Genomic DNA, 23,384 nt, shown 5'->3' with positions numbered 1-23,384 from the left:
CTAAGATTAAAAATTCAGGAGAAGCAGATGTAGGCGAGGATGTGGGGAAAGAGGAACACTCCTCCACTGCTTGTGGGGTTGCAAATTGGTACAACCACTCTAGAAATCAGTCTGGCAGTTCCTCAGAAAACTGGGCACCTCACTTCCAGAAGATCCTGCTATACCACTCCTGTGCATATACCCAGAAGATTTCCCCAGCATGTAATAAGGATACATGTTCCACTACTTTCATAGCAGCCCTATTTATAATTGCCAGAAGCTGGAAAGAACCCAGGTATCCCTCAACAGAAGAGTGGATGCAAAAAAATGTGGTATATATACACAGTGGAGTACTATTCAGCCATTAGAAACAATGAATTCATGAAATTCTTAGGCAAATGGATGGAGCAGGAGAACATCATACTAAGTGAGGTAACCCAGACTCAAAAAATGAATCATGGTATGCACTCACTAATAAGTGGATATTAACCTAGAAAACTGGAATACCAAAAACATAATCCACACATCAAATGAGGTACAAGAAGAACAGAGGAGTGGCCCCCAGTTCTGGAAAGACTAAGTCAAGCATTATAGCACAAACCAGAACAGGGAATTGGGAAGGGGTGGGGGGGGGGAGAATAGGGGGAGGGAAGGGGGCTGATGGACTTTCGGGGTTTGGGGGTCTAGAAAAGGGGAAATCATTTGAAATGTAAATGAAAATATATCGAATAAAGAAAAGAAAGTACTTTTATTTAAAGAAAAATTAACTGCACATTAGTTAGGAAAAGAAACTGAGAGTAACAGACTCATTTGGCACACACCTATAAAATCAGCAGAGTGGATGTTGGAGAAGAATGGCAAAACCTGGGGACCAGCCCTCTTGGGAGCTCTCACAGACTCAGTAGCCAACAAAAGACCACACACACACACACACACACACACACACACACACACACACACACACATGGGTTGAACTTAGGCCCCCATAATATATTTAGCAGATGTGCACCTCAGTCTTCATGTGGGTCCCCCTATAACTAGATTGGAAGCTAATGGCTGTCTCTGGAGCCATTCTTCTACCTAGGCTGCCTTGAGTGGCCTCAAAAGGAGAGGATGCACCTGATCCTGCAGAGACTTGATGCATTAGGTTCAAGGTAGACCCATGGGGAAACCCTATGAGAGAAAGGGAATAGAGTAGTGACTGTCAGGTAATGTTGAGAGGTAGGTAGTGTTGAGAACATAAAATGGATGTATTTATTAATGGGAAACACTGCCTAGACAAAGATGAAGGAGAAACTGAGGCAATTTCCAATTAATTGCCAGCACAAATTGTAAACCATCCTATGGGCAAGAACCAACCCCTGACACTATCAATGATACTCTGTTATGTTTGTCAATGGGAACCTTGCATAACTATGCTATGCTCATTGTTATACTCCTGGAGAACTGGCTAGCCCAATTTTAATCTGATGCCTGCCATTCAGCAACCAATGAGACCTAAAGCAGAGGCACATCGGCAGAAATATAGGCAGAGCCACGGAAGCGCCACAGAACGGGTAAAAGACTGCAGTAGTTAGAGCAGTTGAAAATACCAAGAAAACACAGCCCACCTGATCAAATAAGCTAGGCTTACAGAGATTTACAGAGATGGAAGCAACAATCAGGCAGTTTGTATAGGTCTGACCAAGGTCCCTACATATGTGGTCCTGTAGCTTGGAGTGCCTGTCTTTGTCACTGAGGTAGATTTCTATGTAGCAAAATGCTGGATCCTGTTTTCAAATCCAGTCTGTTAGTCTATGTTTTTATTGGTAAATTATGTTCATTGAGATTAAGAGATATTAAGGAAAAGTGATTGTTGCTCCCGGTTATTTTTGATGTAATTTTTATGTTTGAGTGCTTCTCCTCTTTTGGATGTGTTGAAAGATTATTACTTCCTTTTTCTAAGGTGTAGTTTCCCTCCTTGTGCTGGCATTTTATATTATCCTTTGTAGGGCTGGATTTGTGGAAAGATATTGGGCAAATTTGTTTTATCATGGAATATCTTAGTTTTTCCATATATGGTGATAAGAGTTTTGGTGGGTATAGTAGTCTGGGCTAGCATTTGTTTTCTCTTATGATCTGTATGAGATCTGCACAAGATCTCCTTGTTTTCATGGTCTCTGGTGAGAAGTCTGGCGTAATTCTGATAAGTTTTCCTTTCCATTACAGGTTTGAATGGTCTTTCTTTGTCAAGTGCATATCTGTTCTTGTCCAGTCTGTTTGGATTTCTGTAGGCTTCTTGAATGGTCACAGGCATCTCTCTCTTTACGTCAGGGAAGTTTTCTTCTACAATTTTGTTGAAGTTATTTACTGGTCAATTAAGTTGTAAATCTTTATGCTCCTCTATACCTATAGTCCTTAGGTTTGCTCTTCTCATTGTGGTCTGGATTTCCTGAATGTTTTGGGTTACACGGTTTCTGCATTTTGCATTTTCCTTGATGGTTGAGTCAATGCTTTCTATGGTATCTTCAGCATCTGAGATTCCTTCATCTAACTCTTCTATTCTGTTGCTGATGCTTGTATCTATGACTCTTGAATTCTTACCAAGGTTTTCTATCTCCAGAGTTGTATCCCTTTGTGATTTCTTTGTTGTTTCTAGTTCCACTATTAGATCCTGTATGGTTTTGTTCAATTCCTTCACCTGTTTTTTTTTGTTTCTTTGGTTTGTGTGTGTGTGTGTGTGTGTGTGTGTGTGTGTGTGTGTTTTCCTGTAATTCCTTAAGAAAGTTTTGTGTTTTCTCTTTAAGGGCTTCTACCTGTTGACAAATGTTCTCCTGTTTGTATTTAAGGGAACTATTTATGTCCTCTCTGACGTCCTATATCAGCATCATGAGATGTAATTTTAAATCCAGATCTTGTTTTTCTGGTGTGTTGGGGTATCCAGGACTTGCTGTTGTGGGAGAACTGGGTTCGCATGGTTCCATGTTGACTTGATTTGTTGCCAGTGTTCTTGCATTTGATTTTTGCCATCTGGTTATCTCTGGTGCTAGCTGGTCTTGATGTCTCTGACTGTGGTTTAACTGTCCTGCTAGCCTATGTATCTGAACTCCAGGGAGACCCATTCTCTCTAGGAGGAGTTTATGTATGCAGATCTGGGATAATGTGTGAGCTCAGGTGTACATAAAGAAATCAAAAGTATCCTGTCAGGAGCTGATTCTTGATTCCTGTGTCCTGATGGTTCTTAGCAGGTCCCACTTTGTCCAGAAATTTGAGAATGGTGGTGGCCTCACATTTGGACACAGATTGGTAGGCACTCCTGAAAGACTAGCTTCCTTGTGGTGGTATTTCTATATGTAATTCTGTGGCCCAGCATCTTATCTGGATGCAGACAAAAATCAGAAGTCTTCTGTCCCAGGCTGATCCTGGGTACCTGTGTTCTCAGGATTTTGGGCTGGTTCCTCTGAGCAGCAGGGGTGGTCCTCCCTGTGCTCTCAAACCTCTCTGCACTCCTGTGTGGTTAGCTATCTCCCTGATTAACCAGGATATGGCACTCTGTGGGAGAGGATCGTCCCCAGCTGGAGATAGAAACCAAATGCTTCCTGCCTGGGAGTACTTGACATGATCCTCTGAGCAACAGGGATTCTCCTAGCTGTGCTCTCTGGCTTCTCCACACTTCTGTGTGTCTGCTATCTCTGTGCATCACCTGGATATTTGCTTTATCGTTAGAAGTGTTAAAATCTCATCCATCGTGAAGGATAATTCTGCTACCAGTAATAGCCTTCTAACTGACAACCACATCTGTGAGATCAAGGGACAGAATGTCAGTGGCTTGAAGGATGCTCAGACTGCAGATAGACTGTCAAAAGCTGGGACTGTGGTTACCCTCACGATCATGCCTGCTTTTATCTGGGAACATTATTAAACGGATAGCTCCCAGCATTATGAAAAGCATGATGGTTCACTCCAGTCCTGAACTTTAAATGCCTTGTACAGTGAATCACATCACAGCTGAATGTTTCCAGCTTTCCTCTTTGCCTACTTCTCTATTTCTCACATGATGCTTTCCTGGAACCTGAGGGAATATGGTGCTTGGAAGCCTTTCTATTTTCTATCATAGCTGGGAACCTCACTCTATTTCATATCAGCTTCTGATTTGAAGATAGATGTGTAGCCTTAGCCAGGTTCTAGAGATGTAAAACACTCAAAGTTTTACTTACATTCCTAGATTTGGTTCTTTACTGGGAACCTGATGTGTTTATATAAGCCATGGTTATTAGGATAAATGGTGTAGGCTTAGCTTTCCCTGAGAACTGGTCAGCTTTCTCCTAGAACAAAGCACGGTGTTAGTCATGTGTTTCAGTTCTGTGGCATACTTTGAATTTAGTACATCAGCATAGTACATTGCCTTTGATAGTTATTTTTTAAGTTTTCTCTGTGTGGGTATGTAAAATCCAATTAATCAACACTGTTGTCATTCCACAGAAGCATTATACAGTTGTGTGTACATTGCAAGACACTGTAATGATTGTCATTAAATCTTAATGACCTTCACATCATATGCTTCAATTGTCACCTTAAATATAATAAGCATTTAGTATAAAAGCCAAAATAGAATTATTGCTGCCTTCTGAAACCTGAAGTGTTACCTCTCTATTAAACTGCTATATGCTATATCTGATCAGCTTACTGGTAAAGCTGAGGTGCCTAGTCATATCAAGATTTTCTAGTCACTGTACAAAGAAAATGCCTAAGAGCTGCCCTATTGCTTTCTGAGAAAACAAAGTGCTGTATATTTCATGTGTAAGTTGTTATACTCAATAACGTTTTGGGTCTCTTATTTACTTAGAGAATAATATGGTAATATCTAAATTAGGGTTTGAATCCTAATATTATGTAACTTTAGCTAAGTTGGCATGGTTTTAGGTGTTTACCTAGTCGTCTTAATTTGTTCCACTTTCTGAATCCTTAATGTAAACAAAAATGGCAAGGACACTTTATCCTGATTTATTTCTTTCTGAATTAGTTAATCTCCTATTCTATTATAGTATGTGATACTATCGTAATAAAGGTAAAAAACGTTAAAAAATATTAGGGGAAAACTTTACCTAATGTGTTGGGTGAAGAACTATAGGTCAGTGGGACATATGCAGTAGTGACTGGAATGTAAATGGATAATATATGTAATAAAATAATTTTCAGGAACTATTTCTCCTTTTATTTCATGAGAACATAATGTAACAATGAAGAATGAATATTTACAGTTGCTTTGAAACAACCCCTCTATATAAACCACAGTGGTACACAATGTCTACAGAAAGGCCTGGTTAATTCCCACAAATACTGAGATGAAGGGTGTACATAACACACTTCTTCATGACTATAAATGTCTGGAATGGTCAAGGAGCTGAGAGAAGTAAGTTGGATTTGGGGTGTAATCCAGAGTAAGCCAGTCCTCGGATTTGTCAAAGTCGTCAAGGATTCTTTGCCAGAGTTCCTCTGCAGATGGACCTGAACCTCGAGCCTCCTCTGGGCAATGGGTGGCAGCTTCTAGGACATCTGTAGATTCAGCCACTGGAGTAAGCCAGTCCTCGGGTATGTCAAAGTCGTCAATGATTCTTTGCCAGAGTTCCTCTGCAGATGGACCTGAACCTTGAGCCTCCTCTGGGCAATGGGTGGCAGCTTCTAGGACATCTGTAGATTCAGTCACTGGAGTAAGCCAGTCCTCGGATTTCTCCAAGTCGTCAAGGATTCTTTGCCAGAGTTCCTCTGCAGATGGACCTGAACCTTGAGCCTCCTCTGGGCAATGGGTGGCAGCTTCTAGGACATCTGTAGATTCAGTCACTGCTAGATCAGTCTGGGCTTCAACTGCTGCTGATTGACCAGAATCCCAATCTATAATGGGAGCATGGCCAACAAGCAGATCTTCCTGCTGACTACACCTGTCTGCATCACTGGCCTGATAATGATGCAGAGAAGATTCCTGGATGCAGTTGAGTTTGGGAATGGAAACCTCACTAAATGTGCCTGAACACATGGGCTCTCCATTCTCAGCAGCAACAAGAGGTATGGAACCAGGAAAGTGGGTTGATTCAAAAACTGGTTTTGAACTTCCATTGGTCTCTGGCAAAGCTTCTGTAATATTCTGGAGAGCCATCCGCTTGTACTTAGCTCGGCTGTTCTTAAACCAGATCTGGAAAAGAAAGAAGATATCAGAAGAATGCCTGTTGTCCCCTAACAGGACCACAAGGTGAAGATTTTGGATAAAAGGTGTTTGTATAGCAATGATTCACATGTCAGAAACAAAGAAGCAGGAAACTCAAGATGGCTAAGATATTATAATAAAGTAGATTGTGTATGGCCAGACAACATAAGACTGGGGAGATTGAGCCAGTGTGTCCTGTATTTTAGCAGGAGCTCTGGTGATTAGATTTCTGAGACCCTGCATGGAAACAATGCTATTCTATATTGCTACCAGGTTGATAAAAATTTGAGTCCCAGCATTTGATTCATAAATATCCACCACCTAAAACTGTCATCACTGCCCTAAGCATTTAAGAACAAAATTAAAGTTTCTGATGGGAAAGTGTAGATTTTTGCTGTTGGATTGAGGGAAAAGAGAGGGGCAGACCTTGATGTCCCTCGCTGTCACACCAACTAACTCTGCCAGCTTCACACATTGATCCTGGTTTGGGTACTGACACTTATCAAAATGTTCTTGCAGCAGGTGCTTTTGTTTTTTGGAGTACACAATGCGTTCCTTCCGCACCTTTCTTGAAGTCACAGGGCCAGATTGATGGTCACCATATTTCTCTGACAGTACCACAGATCCTATGAGAACATGGAAACAAGATTTCAATTATGTATTTGATAACTTAGACGCCCTGAGGGTTTTTTCAAAGTAGGTAAACCTGGGCCCAGTACAGGATCTAGTTGCATTTGGATACCTGATTTTCTTGATGGTCCTTGGAACTCTTGCTGATGTAGGTCCCTTTCAGGGACTGAAAGAATGATTGCATTGGATTTGTTGGGGTCTATATGGGACTGTAATAAACGTGAAAGGGTAAGTTCCTTGCAGTCTCTTGAAGCCTTTGGGGTCTGGTTTCTATGGGTGCACTTGAAGGCATTTGGAATTTTGGATACAAGGAGGGACCTTCAGCCCTCTGTGTGTTCCGAACCTATTGGAATATGTTCTGGAGAATCTAGTAAAAGAAAACACGTCAAAAAACGTACAGAGAGCACTGATTTACCCATCCTGCCTACCCAGCATTTGGTTTGGACTGTTACAGAGCAGGAATCAGACAGGAGCTTCATTCTTTCTGAACAACTGCCTCTGTTTCCAAATCTTACAAGTATTCTCAGTATTGAAATAAATATGCACTTGGCTCCAGTATTAACAAGAGGTTACCAGTCCAGGTAAGCTGGCAATTGAATGTTCATTTCCAATGTTTAAATTTTCCATATCCTACACTTCTGGCTGTGAAATTTTGTTGGGACAGACTACTAGCTAGTCTGCCTCTGCCCATGAAAATAAAAGCCTGAAGGCTTCACAGGATTTCTGTGGCATGCAGGGCAACTGACATAAAAGTCAAATCACAAACCCAGGAATTCTGCAAACAGAGTAAATGGACAACTGACACCAAAGTCTGAAGACCTCCCAGGGGCACTGCAGCATGCAGAGAAACTGAATCGACAGTCTGAAAGCCTGTCGGGAATTCTTTTGCATGCAGGGAAACAAAACCTACAGTACTTATGCTTCCCTGGTTAACAGCGAAACATAGGGCAACAGCTTGACAAATCCTCTCAAGAGTAAACAGTATGAAGGCATCCCAGTAGATGTGTCACAGCCAGGGCAACATATCTCCAGCTTCTCTGCCTCTCTAAAGAACCCACAATTCAAAGGTCTTCAAGAAGGCCTCCCTGAAGACACACGGCCACCAGGGCAACAAGTCACCAGTGTACATGCCCCTCTGAAGGTTCCACAGTCAGAAGATCCCACAGGAGGTTTGCCACATCCAAGGCAACTGGCCTACCATGAGACTTGAGTCAACCTAGGGACAAAAAAGAAAACTCCCAAACAGAAACACCCCAACCAGAAAAAAACTCCCTATAACCATATGACAAGAGGCAAGAGCAAGACCATGAGAAACAGAAGCCAGTAAAATTTGGCATTATCAGAAACTACTTCTCCCACCACAGCAAGCCCTGGATAGACAAATGCACTTGAAAGTCAGGAAGATGACCTAAAATCTTATCTTAATGATAATAGAATCCTTTTAAAGAGAAATAAATAACTCACATAAAGAAATATAAGAAAACGCAAGTGAACAGGGAGAAGCACTTAGAGAGGAAACACATAAATCCCATAAGCAATACAGGAAGATACAATCAAAAAAGTGAAAGTTTTTATTAATGCAGTCCAAGACCTAGAATTGGAAGTAGATATAACAAAGACAAATATAGGCAACCCTGGAAATTGAAAACCAAGGAATGAGATCTGGGATAATTAATCATTACCAGGAGAATACAAGAGATAGAAGAAAGAAAGCAGCAGTCTCAACTAACCTGGACCCCCCAAGATCTCTCAGAAACTAGACAACCACCAATTAAGCGTACACCAGCTGATATGAGGCCCCCAACACATACTCAGCAGAAAACTGTGGGACTGTACTCCCTCAGAAAAGATGTACCTATCCCTAAAAAGACTGGAGGCCCGAAGTGGGCAGGGAGTTCTTATAGGTAGGGGGTGGGGTGAAGACATTCTCCCTGAGAAGGAAACTAGACTTACAGGATTTTGAACTTTCCGTGGGAGGACCAGAAGGGGGATAAAATCTGGATTGTAAAAAAGATTAAATATTTTGTAAACAAAGGAATATTATCATAATTGGAAAAACATGATCCCAGTTTCTCCTCCTTGCAGTATGACACCCTGTGACAAAATAAAGAATCAAGGGCAATGGAACATGTCCCATTTCCATGGACCCTTTCCACTCCCGTATTCTAAACAAGAGCATTGATGATCTAATTACTCTGGATGTCAGAAGGCACATACACCTAAGCCAGATCCCCTGATATTGAAGTGCTATACCAAGGACTTAGCCTTAATTGAATCTCCCTATCAGGAACCCTCCCACAGGCTCCTCCTTTCATCCTCTAGAATCCAGCAGCTATACACACCCTGTTGTAACATCCAGTCTGTAGCCACAACTTAATATCTAACGGAAATATGGCCAGATCACAGACTTTTTTTGTACTCTTTTCTTTTGTGACTGAGTTTCGCTAAATGAACTATGCTGTATGTGAGTCAAACAGAACACAAGGCTGAAACAGAATTCAGAAGGATCAGCCTAACTGTTACTTCCCAAGCAGGGCTAAGACTAAAGGTGTGTAACAAAGAACTGAGCCATCCTGTAGGATTTCCTCCTAACATGGGCTCCATCGAGAAAATAAAAATTTTCCTTACTCTCTAGGAGCAATCTCAAAAAATGCGTCTCTTCTCATCCTGCTGCCAAGAGGACATGCACGTTTCCGGCCACCACTAACACCTATTTATTTCTCCAAACTTTCTCTTCTGAGACTGAGGCAGGTTCCATGTGCATGCCCCTGACTTCCTGATTCACACTATACATGCAAGCCAGGGCTCACAATTACAAAAATCCACTTGCCATTAGTTTCCGAGTCCTGGGATTAAAGGTGTGGTCCATGCATCCAAAATGGTTACAGATTTTAGATGAAGGAGGGCCTGCTCAGCCAAACACCATCCAAGATGTCACACTTTTGAGTCAGAATGCCACTACTATGCCTTATCTAGGCAATCTGGAGCCTCAATTGGTCCCAAGGTCACTTGAGATCCCATTGTCAGTTCTTTCCTTTGTCCTATAGACAGGCCTCACTATCTATTGATCCAGGCTTTCTCAACAGCCCAGGATTCAATCTTGTGCTTAGAATGAAGAATAGAGCCCCTTGAGGTCTCTTGAAAGCTCATGCATAGAGTGCCCCGATCAGGGCAAATCACTGCTCTGCACTGTTCACATTTATGGGATAGACTTGAACCATCTACTAAATTTAAATAACATCTTCTGCATGTATACAGGGCATATTTTATACTTCACCAATCAAACACCCATACAGGCTAAAAAAATCACCAAAAATCCTCCTCCACTGTCTCCCAAATTTTCCCCAACTTGATATCCCCTTTACATAGCAACCTTAGACATTTCATGCAACTCACCAATTCACCAGGAATGAAGAGGTTTCCTGTAACCTGCGCAGTCCTCTGTCTTTGAATTCTCCTTAGAAGACCTGCCCTTATATATCTCTCCTAACCTGGAATTCAAAGCCCCTCCCACCGTTTGGCTCCTCCTACTTGCAATATTCAAATCCATTATTCTCTCCCACCCTTTGATGCTACTCCAGGTGTAGCCTCATCTTATAGAACCCATGAATTTAAATTTTTTGGTTTGTAATCCTTTATTTCTTTACATTTTATATTTTACTTTTATTACTTCCCAGTTCAGCTGTTACTTTCCTCCCAGACCTCCCTCCCACAATTTTTCATCACATTCCTAATCCCATGTCTCCAAGAGAATGCCTTCCACACCAGGCCTTTGGTCTGGTTTAAATAATTTAATGTGTGTAGCCATCTTACTTTTGTTTCTGTCTGGTTTTTAAGGTATAAATATGTTCTGCATGTCTTGGTTATATAGTTTTGACTGGGAGTGCATTGAATCTGTAGTTTGCTTTTGGCAAGGTGGCCATTTTTACTACCTTAATTCTGCCAATCCATGATCATGAAAGAGATCTTTCCATATTCTGAGATCTGCTTTGATTTCTTTCTTCAGAGACTTGAAATTCTTGTCATACAAATTTTTCACTTGCATACTTAGAGTGACACCAAGATATGTAATGTTATTTGTGACTATGGTAAAGGGTGTCATTACCCTATTTTCTTTCTCAGCTTATTTATCCTTTGAGTAGAGGAAGGCTACTGATTTGATTGAGTTAATTTTACATCCAGCCACATGGCAGAAATTGTTTCTCAGTTGTAGGAGTTCTCTAGTGTTGTTTTATTGGGTTGCATAAGTATACTATCATATCATCTGCAAATAGTGATGTTTTGACTACCTCCTTTCCAGTTTGTAACATTTTGACAAGTGTTACAAACTGTACCTCCTTTTGTTCTCTAAATGCTCTAGATAGATCTTCAAGTACTATATTGAATAAATAGGGAAAGAGTGGGCAACATTTTCTGGACCATAATTTTAGTAGGATTACTTCAAATTTCCTCTATTTAGTTTGATGTTGGCTTCTGGTTTGCTGTATATTGCTTTTACTATGTTTTGGTATAGGCCTTGAATTCATGATCATTCCAAGACTTTTAACATGAAGGGATAGTGAATTTTGTCAAATGCTTTCTCAGCATCTAACTAAATGATCTTGTGGGGTATTTTTTTTTCGAGTTTCTTTATGTAGTGGATTACATTGAAAGATTTCTATATATTGAACCACACTTGCATTGCTGGGATGAAGCCTATTTGATCCTGGTGAATTACTGTTTTGATGTGTTCTTGGATTCGGTCAGCAAGAATTTTATTGAGTAGTTTTGGATCACTGTTCTCAAGGGAAATTGGTCTGGAATTCTCTTTCCTTGTTTAATCTTTGTTTGGTTTATGTATAAGCAATACTGTGGCTTCAAATAATGAATTGTGAAGGATACCTCGGGTTTCTGATTTGTGGAATAGTTTGAAAAGTATCCGTAGTAGGTCTTCTTTGAAGAACTGATAGAATTCCCAACAAACACATCTGGTCCTGTGTTTTTGTTGTTGTTGTTGTTGTTGTTGTTGTTGTTGTTGTTTTTGGTGGTGGTGGTGGTGGTGGTGGTGGTTGTGGTTGTGGTGGTGATGGTGGTGTTTTGGGAAGACTGTTAATAACTGAATCTATTTCCTCACGTGTTATGGGACTATTATGATGGTTTATCTGATCAGGTTTTAACATTGGCAGCTGGCATGTGTCTACAAAACTGTCCATTTCATCCAGATTTCCCAATTTTGTTGAGTATAAGCTTTTGTAGTAGGATCTGATGATATTTGGAATTTCTGCAGTTTCTGTTGTTATATCTCCCTTTTCATTCCAATTTTATTAATTTGCGTGTTTCCTCTATTCCTTCTTGTTAGTCTGCTAAGTGTTTATCTATCTTGTTGATTTTCTCAAAGAACCAACTCTTGGTTTTGTTGATTCTTTCTATAATTCTTTTTGTTTCTACTTTGTTGATTTTGGCCTTGAATTTGTTTATTCCCTGCCATGTATTCCTCTTGGATGTATTTGTTTCATTTGGTTGTAGAGCTTTCAGATGTTCTGTCAAGCTGCTAATGTAAGCTCTCTCCATTTCCTTGTTGGAGGCACTTAACTATATGAGTTTTTCTCTTAGCACATATGACTATTGACAGCTTTTCAGGATTTCTAGTTGCAACTGCTTTAAGAGGAGAACCTTCTAGAAAGGTTATTGTTCATTGTTTACAGGCTTTTACTGCTAAGGGACTGCCTAAAGTTGGCAAGACAGATACTGGGCCTGCATACACTGGAAACAGCTTTGAACAATTTTGCAAGGAATTTGGAATTGAACATAAAACTGAAATTCCTCATGATCCAATGGGACAAGGAATTGTTGAATGTATCTGAAAAATTAGCTTTAGAAAACAAAACAGGGTGAGTTTTAACTTCCAAGGTCACCAAAAGCACATCTTGCTTTTGCCTTATTTGTTTTAATTTTTTGTAAACTGATGCTAAATGTCAGTCTGCAGTAGATCATCGCTGGCATCCAGACACTTCCAGCTCATATGCCATGGTTAAATGTTGAGATCCTTTAACTAATACTTTGGAATGGCCCCATCCCTGTTTTAATACGGGAATGAGATCCTGTTTGGGTTTTTTCACATAAAGGAATTGGAGATCAATGACTACTGAAAAGATTGTTTCGCCAAGTGGACACAGATCCTGAGCCTTCTAATGATTATGATACTAATGATGAAGGCATCTCAGGATCCCTATGAGCCATCTAAATTAACCTGAAGTGTAGTCTTTGCCCTTACTGGATAGCAGGTGTTTCTATCAATTCTCAAAGCCACCCTTCTTACACCAGGAGGCTTGATCTTGTTTGGATCTTTGTCAGCTCCCAGTTTAGGCACTTAACTAAGCAATTACCCCTTGGAGGTTCACTTGAGTATGATGGAAAAGAGTCCTGCTCCACAAATCCTTGGTCATGTGAAGGTTTTATCTGAAAGGTGGGATGTAGACATCCAGTGCTTAGAGACCATTTAAGCATTTGTTCTTTTCACATGTGTCCTTGAGATGGCAGGACTAGATCCCATGGTCATAGTTGGGTGGTGCAGAAGATTATTTTCTGTGCTGTTTGGAAATGTGAGACCACAAGGAATGTTTACTGGAAGCCCCAAAGTGATTTAATTACAGTTGCTAGGATTTCAACAGGTTCTGGCCTATCTAGTTCTAGTTATAACGGCAATGGACATTGTTTCTTCAGGGTTTTAGTTGTGCCAAAGCTGCGCTGTCTGGAACCTGGAAAGGAGTAGCATCCTTGGTTAGTTTTCTCTGTAACCCAATTCCAGTGTCTGGAAAAAATGTTAGAGAAGGCTGGATTAAGGGAAGGACTTGGACACTTTGGCTTTATAAGGAAGATTATGATTATGGACTACTTGTTTGTTTGTTTGTTTGTTTGTTTGTTTGTGACAGGGTTTCTCTGTGTAGCCCTGGCAGTCCTGGAACCTACCCTGCAAACCTGGGTGGCCTCAGAAAACTCAGCAATCTGCCTGCCTCTGCCTCCCAATGACAGGGATTAAATGAGTGTACCACCCAGGAGGGGCCCTCTCCCCTTGATCACTAATTGAGAAAATACCCCACAGCTGAATTTCATGGAGGCATTTCCCCAACTGAAGCTCCTTTCTCTGTGAAAGAATGTGTCAAGTTCACACACTAACCCATCCAGTACAACATGTAAAAATGAAGTAAGGCTGGGCATCATAACAGAGCCTTTCAATCCCATTACCTGCAAAGCAAATGGATGAGGATCTCCATTTGTGGAAGGCAGTCTTGTTTACATAAGCACTTCCAGGAGAGTTAGAACTACGTACAAAGGCCCTATGTTAAGAAATCAAAAATAATGCCAGGAGGTGGTGGCACATGCCTTCAATCCCAGCACTTGGGAGCCAGAGGCAGAGAGATTTCTTAATTCAAGGCCAGCCTGGTCTACAGATTGATTGCCAGGACAGCCAGTGTTACACAGAGAAACCCTGTCTCCAAAAACAAAACAAAAAAATCCAAAATAAAATAAGATGAATAAATCTTTGTAATGGAAAAACAAAACAACTGTCATTGTACTAGCTGTTCTGCCAAGAGTAATTATAAAAATTCCTTTCAGAAAATAATTAACACTATTTTACCTACAATCTGATTTAATACTACCTAATGAATATTTACTTCGGGTGACATCATCACTCTTCATATCACTGGATATTCTGGAATAGTCTCAAACTCACTCAGAGTTTGACTCTGCCTCCAAATACTGACCATAAAGGCATGTAACACCACTCCTGGATTAATTTTTCTAAACAGGCTTTGGGAACAAAGAACAGGATGCCCTGGAGAATAGAATCCTTCCATCACAATTCATGGCATTAAAAGTGAGCCCTTCCAGCCTGACGGGGGTGGTGCACTCCTTTATTCCCAAAACTTGGAAGGCAGAGGCAGGCAGATTTCTCAGTTCCAGGCCAGTCTGGTCTAAAGACTGAGTTCCAGGGCAGCCAGAGCTACACAGAGAAAAACTGTCTCAAAAAACAACAACAACAAAAGTGAGCCCTACCACACCCAACTTAATTCATTTTCTACAAGTTCATTTGCATTTTGTTCAGTTTTCTGTGAGTGTTCATGTCTCATGTGTGCGGTCCCTGTGCCTCAAAAAGGGATTCAGAGCCCCTGCGTCTGGAGTTATAGCATATATGGGATTCCAGACCAATTAGGAACCAAATTTCAAGAATCAAGATCAACAAGCAATCTTTTCTTTTGTTGTAAATGTAGGTGTATACATGAACACGTGTCAGTAATGTGCAAGCATGCCTGGAACCCTACAGACAGAAGGAGGGCTAAGACTCCAAAGGAATACAATTCCCAATGGATGGTTCTGAGCCACATAGTGGAGGTTGGGAACTAAACCAGGCTTTCCTGATGAAGCAACTATTGCTCTGACTCACTGAGCCATCACTCCATCTCCACAATAAGTAACCCTCAGTTAAATCCAGCTCTAGTTCCATAATGCTAAGAGTTTTGATATTTTGCAAGGGTATGTAGTAGAAGAGATCACATTCAATTAAATTCAAGTTAGATATGGTGGTGCACTCCTTAAGCCCAACACTTGGAACACCAAAGCAGGTAGATCTCTGTGAGTTCCAGACAGCCTTGACTACAGAGTAAGTCACAGGACTACCATGGCTGTTACAGAATAAAAAAACTGTCTCAAATAAAAGAGACAGATCAAACTGTACTCAAGAAAGCACTTTTATAAATGCAAATCAAAACAACCCTGAGATTTCACCTTACACCAGTAAGAATGGCTAAGATTAAAAATTCAGGAGAAGCAGATGTAGGCGAGGATGTGGAGAAAGAGGAACACTCCTCCACTGCTTGTGGGGTTGCAAATTGGTACAACCACTCTAGAAATCAGTCTGGCAGTTCCTCAGAAAACTGGGCACCTCACTTCCAGAAGATCCTGCTATACCACTCCTGGGCATATACCCAGAAGATTTCCCCAGCATGTAATAAGGATACATGTTCCACTATGTTCATAGCAGCCCTATTTATAATTGCCAGAAGCTGGAAAGAACCCAGGTATCCCTCAACAGAAGAGTGGATGCAAAAAAATGTGGTATATATACACAGTGGAGTACTATTCAGCCATTAGAAACAATGAATTCATGAAATTCTTAGGCAAATGGATGGAGCTGGAGAACATCATACTAAGTGAGGTAACCCAGACTCAAAAAATGAATCACGGTATGCACTCACTAATAAGTGGATATTAACCTAGAAAACTGGAATACCAAAAACATAATCCACACAACAAATGAGGTACAAGAAGAACAGAGGAGTGGCCCCCAGTTCTGGAAAGACTCAGTCAAGCATTATAGCACAAACCAGAACAGGGAATTGGGAAGGGGTGGGGGGGGGAGAACAGGGGGAGGGAAGGGGGCTGATGGGACTTTCGGGGTTTGGGGGTCTAGAAAAGGGGAAATCATTTGAAATGTAAATGAAAATATATCGAATAAAGAAAAGAGAGTACTTTTATTTAAAGAAAAATTAACTGCACATTAGTTAGGAAAAGAAACTGAGAGTAACAGACTCATTTGGCACACACCTATAAAATCAGCAGAGTGGATGTTGGAGAAGAATGGCAAAACCTGGGGACCAGCCTTCTTGGGAGCTCTCACAGACTCAGTAGCCAACAAAAGACCACACACACACACACACACACACACACACACATGGGTTGAACTTAGGCCCCCATAATATATTTAGCAGATGTGCACCTCAGTCTTCATGTGGGTCCCCCAATAACTAGATTGGAAGCTAATGGCTGTCTCTGGAGCCATTCTTCTACCTAGGCTGCCTTGAGTGGCCTCAAAAGGAGAGGATGCACCTGATCCTGCAGAGACTTGATGCATTAGGTTCAAGGTAGACCCATGGGGAAACCCTATGAGAGAAAGGGAATAGAGTAGTGACTGTCAGGTAATGTTGAGAGGTAGGTAGTGTTGAGAACATAAAATGGATGTATTTATTAATGGGAAACACTGCCTAGACAAAGATGAAGGAGAAACTGAGGCAATTTCCAATTAATTGCCAGCACAAATTGTAAACCATCCTATGGGCAAGAACCAACCCCTGACACTATCAATGATACTCTGTTATGTTTGTCAATGGGAACCTTGCATAACTATGCTATGCTCATTGTTATACTCCTGGAGAACTGGCTAGCCCAATTTTAATCTGATGCCTGCCATTCAGCAACCAATGAGACCTAAAGCAGAGGCACATAGGCAGAAATATAGGCAGAGCCACGGAAGCGCCACAGAACGGGTAAAAGACTGCAGTAGTTAGAGCAGTTGAAAATACCAAGAAAACACAGCCCACCGGATCAAATAAGCTAGGCTTACAGAGATTTACAGAGATGGAAGCAACAATCAGGCAGTTTGTATAGGTCTGACCAAGGTCCCTACATATGTGGTCCTGTAGCTTGGAGTGCCTGTCTTTGTCACTGAGGTAGATTTCTATGTAGCAAAATGCTGGATCCTGTTTTCAAATCCAGTCTGTTAGTCTATGTTTTTATTGGTAAATTATGTTCATTGAGATTAAGAGATATTAAGGAAGAGTGATTGTTGCTCCCGGTTATTTTTGATGTAATTTTTATGTTTGAGTGCTTCTCCTCTTTTGGATGTGTTGAAAGATTATTACTTCCTTTTTCTAAGGTGTAGTTTCCCTCCTTGTGCTGGCATTTTATATTATCCTTTGTAGGGCTGGATTTGTGGAAAGATATTGGGCAAATTTTGTTTTATCATGGAATATCTTAGTTTTTCCATATATGGTGATAAGAGTTTTGGTGGGTATAGTAGTCTGGGCTAGCGTTTGTTTTCTCTTATGATCTGTATGCGATCTGCACAAGATCTCCTTGTTTTCATGGTCTCTGGTGAGAAGTCTGGCGTAATTCTGATAAGTTTTCCTTTCCATTACAGGTTTGAATGGTCTTTCTTTGTCAAGTGCATATCTGTTCTTGTCCAGTCTGTTTGGATTTCTGTAGGCTTCTTGAATGGTCACAGGCATCTCTCTCTTTACGTCAGGGAAGTTTTCTTCTACAATTTTGTTGAAGTTATTTACTGGTCAATTAAGTTGTAAATCTTTATGCTCCTCTATACCTATAGTCCTTAGGTTTGCTCTTCTCATTGTGGTCTGGATTTCCTGAATGTTTTGGGTTACACGGTTTCTGCATTTTGCATTTTCCTTGATGGTTGAGTCAATGCTTTCTATGGTATCTTCAGCATCTGAGATTCCTTCATCTAACTCTTCTATTCTGTTGCTGATGCTTGTATCTATGACTCTTGAATTCTTACCAAGGTTTTCTATCTCCAGAGTTGTATCCCTTTGTGATTTCTTTGTTGTTTCTAGTTCCACTATTAGATCCTGTATGGTTTTGTTCAATTCCTTCACCTGTTTTTTTTGTTTCTTTGGTTTGTGTGTGTGTGTGTGTGTGTGTGTGTGTGTGTGTGTGTGTGTGTGTGTGTGTGTGTTTTCCTGTAATTCCTTAAGAAAGTTTTGTGTTTTCTCTTTAAGGGCTTCTACCTGTTGAAAAATGTTCTCCTGTTTGTATTTAAGGGAACTATTTATGTCCTCTCTGACGTCCTATATCAGCATCATGAGATGTAATTTTAAATCCAGATCTTGTTTTTCTGGTGTGTTGGGGTATCCAGGACTTGCTGTTGTGGGAGAACTGGGTTCGCATGGTTCCATGTTGACTTGGTTTGTTGCCAGTGTTCTTGCATTTGATTTTTGCCATCTGGTTATCTCTGGTGCTAGCTGGTCTTGATGTCTCTGACTGTGGTTTAACTGTCCTGCTAGCCTATGTATCTGAACTCCAGGGAGACCCATTCTCTCTAGGAGGAGTTTATGTATGCAGAGCTGGGAAAATGTGTGAGCTCAGGTGTACATAAAGAAATCAAAAGTATCCTGTCACCAGCTGATTCTTGATTCCTGTGTCCTGATGGTTCTTAGCAGGTCCCACTTTGTCCAGAAATTTGAGAATGGTGGTGGCCTCACCTTTGGACACAGATTGGTAGGCACTCCTGAAAGACTAGCTTCCTTGTGGTGGTATTTCTATATGTAATTCTGTGGCCCAGCAACTTATCTGGATGCAGACAAAAATCAGAAGTCTTCTGTCCCAGGCTGATCCTGGGTACCTGTGTTCTCAGGATTTTGGGCTGGTTCCTCTGAGCAGCAGGGGTGGTCCTCCCTGTGCTCTCAAACCTCTCTGCACTCCTGTGTGGTTAGCTATCTCCCTGATTAACCAGGATATGGCACTCTGTGGGAGAGGATCGTCCCCAGCTGGAGAAAGAAACCAAACGCTTCCTGCCTGGGAGTACTTGACATGATCCTCTGAGCAACAGGGATTCTCCTAGCTGTGCTCTCTGGCTTCTCCACACTTCTGTGTGTCTGCTATCTCTGTGCATCACCTGGATATTTGCTTTATCGTTAGAAGTGTTAAAATCTCATCCATCGTGAAGGATAATTCTGCTACCAGTAATAGCCTTCTAACTGACAACCACATCTGTGAGATCAAGGGACAGAATGTCAGTGGCTTGAAGGATGCTCAGACTGCAGATAGGCTGTCAAAAGCTGGGACTGTGGTTACCCTCACGATCATGCCTGCTTTTATCTGGGAACATTATTAAACGGATAGCTCCCAGCATCATGAAAAGCATGATGGTTCACTCCAGTCCTGAACTTTAAATGCCTTGTACAGTGAATCACATCACAGCTGAATGTTTCCAGCTTTCCTCTTTGCCTACTTCTCTATTTCTCACATAATGCTTTCCTGGAACCTGAGGGAATATGGTGCTTGGAAGCCTTTCTATTTTCTATCATAGCTGGGAACCTCACTCTATTTCATATCAGCTTCTGATTTGAAGATAGATGTGTAGCCTTAGCCAGGTTCTAGAGATGTAAAACACTCAAAGTTTTACTTACATTCCTAGATTTGGTTCTTTACTGGGAACCTGATGTGTTTATATAAGCCATGGTTATTAGGATAAATGGTGTAGGCTTAGCTTTCCCTGAGAACTGGTCAGCTTTCTCCTAGAACAAAGCACGGTGTTAGTCATGTGTTTCAGTTCTGTGGCATACTTTGAATTTAGTACATCAGCATAGTACATTGCCTTTGATAGTTATTTTTTAAGTTTTCTCTGTGTGGGTATGTAAAATCCAATTAATCAACACTGTTTTCATTCCACAGAAGCATTATACAGTTGTGTGTACATTGCAAGACACTGTAATGATTGTCATTAAATCTTAATGACCTTCACATCATATGCTTCAATTGTCACCTTAAATATAATAAGCATTTAGTATAAAAGCCAAAATAGAATTATTGCTGCCTTCTGAAACCTGAAGTGTTACCTCTCTATTAAACTGCTATATGCTATATCTGATCAGCTTACTGGTAAAGCTGAGGTGCCTAGTCATATCAAGATTTTCTAGTCACTGTACAAAGAAAATGCCTAAGAGCTGCCCTATTGCTTTCTGAGAAAACAAAGTGCTGTATATTTCATGTGTAAGTTGTTATACTCAATAACGTTTTGGGTCTCTTATTTACTTAGAGAATAAATTGGTAATATCTAAATTAGGGTTTGAATCCTAATATTATGTAACTTTAGCTAAGTTGGCATGGTTTTAGGTGTTTACCTAGTCGTCTTAATTTGTTCCACTTTCTGAATCCTTAATGTAAACAAAAATGGCAAGGACACTTTATCCTGATTTATTTCTTTCTGAATTAGTTAATCTGCTATTCTATTATAGTATGTGATACTATCGTAATAAAGGTAAAAAACGTTAAAAAATATTAGGGGAAAACTTTACCTAATGTGTTGGGTGAAGAACTATAGGTCAGTGGGACATATGCAGTAGTGACTGGAATGTAAATGGATAATATATGTAATAAAATAATTTTCAGGAACTATTTCTCCTTTTATTTCATGAGAACATAATGTAACAATGAAGAATGAATATTTACAGTTGCTTTGAAACAACCCCTCTATATAAACCACAGTGGTACACAACGTCTACAGAAAGGCCTGGTTAATTCCCACAAATACTGAGATGAAGGGTGTACATAACACACTTCTTCATGACTATAAATGTCTGGAATGGTCAAGGAGCTGAGAGAAGTAAGTTGGATTTGGGGTGTAATCCAGAGTAAGCCAGTCCTCGGATTTGTCAAAGTCGTCAAGGATTCTTTGCTAGAGTTCCTCTGCAGATGGACCTGAACCTCGAGCCTCCTCTGGGCAATGGGTGGCAGCTTCTAGGACATCTGTAGATTCAGTCACTGGAGTAAGCCAGTCCTCGGGTATGTCAAAGTCGTCAATGATTCTTTGCCAGAGTTCCTCTGCAGATGGACCTGAACCTTGAGCCTCCTCTGGGCAATGGGTGGCAGCTTCTAGGACATCTGTAGATTCAGTCACTGGAGTAAGCCAGTCCTCGGATTTCTCCAAGTCCTCAAGGATTCTTTGCCAGAGTTCCTCTGCAGATGGACCTGAACCTTGAGCCTCCTCTGGGCAATGGGTGGCAGCTTCTAGGACATCTGTAGATTCAGTCACTGCTAGATCAGTCTGGGCTTCAACTGCTGCTGATTGACCAGAATCCCAATCTATAATGGGAGCATGGCCAACAAGCAGATCTTCCTGCTGACTACACCTGTCTGCATCACTGGCCTGATAATGATGCAGAGAAGATTCCTGGATGCAGTTGAGTTTGGGAATGGAAACCTCACTAAATGTGCCTGAACACATGGGCTCTCCATTCTCAGCAGCAACAAGAGGTATGGAACCAGGAAAGTGGGTTGATTCAAAAACTGGTTTTGAACTTCCATTGGTCTCTGGCAAAGCTTCTGTAATATTCTGGAGAGCCATCCGCTTGTACTTAGCTCGGCTGTTCTTAAACCAGATCTGGAAAAGAAAGAAGATAACAGAAGGATGCCTGTTGTCCCCTAACAGGACCACAAGGTGAAGATTTTGGATAAAAGGTGTTTGTATAGCAATGATTCACATGTCAGAAACAAAGAAGCAGGAAACTCAAGATGGCTAAGATATTATAATAAAGTAGATTGTGTATGACCAGACAACATAAGACTGGGGAGATTGAGCCAGTGTGTCCTGTATTTTAGCAGGAGCTCTGGTGATTAGATTTCTGAGACCCTGCATGGAAACAATGCTATTCTATATTGCTACCAGGTTGATAAAAATTTGAGTCCCAGCATTTGATTCATAAATATCCACCACCTAAAACTGTCATCAGTGCCCTAAGCATTTAAGAACAAAATTAAAGTTTCTGATGGGAAAGTGTAGATTTTTGCTGTTGGATTGAGGGAAAAGAGAGGGGCAGACCTTGATGTCCCTCGCTGTCACACCAACTAACTCTGCCAGCTTCACACATTGATCCTGGTTTGGGTACTGACACTTATCAAAATGTTCTTGCAGCAGGTGCTATTGTTTTTTGGAGTACACAATGCGTTCCTTCCGCACCTTTCTTGAAGTCACAGGGCCAGATTGATGGTCACCATATTTCTCTGACAGTACCACAGATCCTATGAGAACATGGAAACAAGATTTCAATTATGTATTTGATAACTTAGACGCCCTGAGGGTTTTTTCAAAGTAGGTAAACCTGGGCCCAGTACAGGATCTAGTTGCATTTGGATACCTGATTTTCTTGATGGTCCTTGGAACTCTTGCTGATGTAGGTCCCTTTCAGGGACTGAAAGACTTGATTGCATTGGATTTGTTGGGGTCAATATGGGACTGTAATGAACTTGAAAGGGTAAGTTCCTTGCAGTCTCTTGAAGCCTTTGGGGTCTGGTTTCTATGGGTGCACTTGAAGGCATTTGGAATTTTGGATACAAGGAGGGACCTTCAGCCCTCTGTGTGTTCCGAACCTATTGGAATATGTTCTGGAGAATCTAGTAAAAGAAAACACGTCAAAAAACGTACAGAGAGCACTGATTTACCCATCCTGCCTACCCAGCATTTGGTTTGGACTGTTACAGAGCAGGAATCAGACAGGAGCTTCATTCTTTCTGAACAACTGCCTCTGTTTCCAAATCTTACAAGTATTCTCAGTATTGAAATAAATATGCACTTGGCTCCAGTATTAACAAGAGGTTGCCAGTCCAGGTAAGCTGCAAATTGAATGTTCATTTCCAATGTTTAAATTTTCCATATCCTACACTTATGGCTGTGAAATTTTGTTGGGACAGACTACTAGCTACTCTGCCTCTGCCCATGAAAATAAAAGCCTGAACACTTCACAGGATTTCTGTGGCATGCAGGGCAACTGACACAAAAGTCAAATCACAAACCCAGGAATTCTGCAAACAGAGTAAATGGACAACTGACACCAAAGTCTGAAGACCTCCCAGGGGCACTGCAGCATGCAGAGAAACTGAATCGACAGTCTGAAAGCCTGTCGGGAATTCTTTTGCATGCAGGGAAACAAAACCTACAGTACTTATGCTTCCCTGGTTAACAGCGAAACATAGGGCAACAGCTTGACAAATCCTCTCAAGAGTAAACAGTATGAAGGCATCCCAGTAGATGTGTCACAGCCAG

The 23,384-nt window shown here is 41.0% G+C and overlaps 1 pseudogene; it reads right to left on the bottom strand.

Moving 5' to 3' along the window:
* Nucleotides 1-21,278: 21,278 nt before the first annotated feature.
* On the bottom strand, nucleotides 21,279-22,687 carry LOC127684988 (homeobox protein DLX-4-like; annotated as a pseudogene).
* Nucleotides 22,688-23,384: the final 697 nt, after the last annotated feature.

This window comes from Apodemus sylvaticus, chromosome 1, assembly GCF_947179515.1.
Source record: "Apodemus sylvaticus chromosome 1, mApoSyl1.1, whole genome shotgun sequence".
Taxonomy (NCBI): domain Eukaryota; kingdom Metazoa; phylum Chordata; class Mammalia; order Rodentia; family Muridae; genus Apodemus; species Apodemus sylvaticus.
This window is presented reverse-complemented; position numbering and strand designations above follow the sequence as displayed.